Source organism: Schistocerca serialis, chromosome 9 (genome assembly GCF_023864345.2).
Source record: "Schistocerca serialis cubense isolate TAMUIC-IGC-003099 chromosome 9, iqSchSeri2.2, whole genome shotgun sequence".
NCBI lineage: Eukaryota > Metazoa > Arthropoda > Insecta > Orthoptera > Acrididae > Schistocerca > Schistocerca serialis.
Window position 1 is genome coordinate 70,808,390 of NC_064646.1, and position 1,724 is coordinate 70,810,113.

Here is a 1,724-nt window from a genome sequence, read left to right on the forward strand (position 1 = left end):
ACCGGGTTATTTGGTAACCGTGATAGCGTTACGGAGATGTTTAATAAACTCAAGTGGCAGACTCTGCAAGAGAGGCGCTCTGCATCGCGGTGTGGCTTGCTCGCCAGGTTTCGAGAGGGTGCGTTTCTGGATGAGGTATCGAATATATTGCTTCCCCCTACTTATACCGCCCGAGGAGATCACGAATGTAAAATTAGAGAGATTAGAGCGCGCACGGAGGCTTTCAGACAGTTGTTCTTCCCGCGAACCATACACGACTGGAACAGGAAAGGGAGGTAATGACAGTGGCACGTAAAGTGCCCTCCGCCACACACCGTTGGGTGGCTTGCGGAGTATCAATGTAGATGTAGATGTAGATGTAGATGTCTTGTGATGAGGAAAGCTGGGATATTTTTAATTCCTCTCTTGTTTTGCCATCTGCTTAATTAAATTTGTTTTGATACTTTTAGCTATTTACCATTAGTATATGTGAATAGAATCTGCATTTTCATAAAAGAAAAAGATTGGCCCTCAGTACTGAAGAATATAGCACCAGATCTAATTTTGTGCTTAGTTTTGTGTATGTAATTGATTTTCTAAATTATTTTACTATTACTAGTTAGTATCTTTTGTTAAAGGGTGAAATCAGTGATTGTTTCAGAAGCTCTCATACAGGAGAGCTTCTGTAAAGTTTGGAAGGTAGGAGACGAGGTACTGGCAGAAGTAAAGTTATGAGGATGGGGCGTGAGTTGTGCTGGGTAGCTCAGTTGGTAGAGCACTTGCCCGCAAAAGGCAAAGGTCCCGAGTTCGAGTCTCGGCCTGGCATACAGTTTTAATCTGCCAGGAAGTTTCAATTCTGAGATATGGCTCATTAAAGAACTGAATTTCTGCATTGTTTGGCATTTGGCTTTTTGGGCAGAACTTTGATTTCAGGCACTCCAATGGAATTTTCCCTTATTTTACATGATTTTCATCCATCAATTTTAAGAACTCTAAAAATCAATAAAAACAGTCTTGAATGTGTTTTCAGTTTTTTAATTTGCTACCAACCAGTTTTAGCCCTTTCCTCAGACCATCCTCCAGCTTATTACCGCCATTATGGCTGCTGGTGGTGGCAGACAGAGCGAGACCCATAGTACTGTCACTGCACTTATATGGATCTCCCTCCGTCTGCCACCTCCAGCAGCTGTAATGGCAGTGATAAGCCTGAAGATGGTCTGAGGAAAGGGCCGAAACCGGTTGCTAGCAAATAAAAATTCTGAAAACATGATTGAGATTGTTTTTATTGATTTTTAGCATTTTATGCAGATCACTGTGCTCCAATCACGAATGGTTTCTAAAATTTTAAGAACTCTGCTTCTGCTTTATCTGGTCCCACAGTCTTTCCATCCTTCATCTAACTGATGGCTGTTTGAACCTCTACTTGTAGTATATCTGTGCCAATTATTTCATTTGTACTTGAATTAAAAGCACATCTAGTGCCATGAAATAAATTTTCTATGTATTTTTTCCATGTCTTGTAATTCCTCCATCAAGTTCCCTGCTTTGTAAGGTGACTGGTTTCAGTCTGTTTTAGACCATTTTCAGACTCACACCATGATGGTAGAAGGTGGCTGTGAATGGAGCAGGTGCCACACTTCCACAAATGCTAACTGCAGTTAGCATTCATGGAGGTGTAGTCCCTGCTCTGTTCACAGCCACCATCTGCCATCATGGTGTGTGTCTGAAGATGGTCTAAAACAGAC

The 1,724-nt window shown here is 41.7% G+C and overlaps 1 non-coding gene across 1 annotated transcript; it reads left to right on the plus strand.

Annotated features, from left to right (window-relative positions):
* Window positions 1–731: 731 nt before the first annotated feature.
* Window positions 732–805, plus strand: Trnal-caa (transfer RNA leucine (anticodon CAA)). The gene has a single exon. It is a non-coding gene; the product is annotated as a tRNA-Leu (tRNA).
* Window positions 806–1,724: the final 919 nt, after the last annotated feature.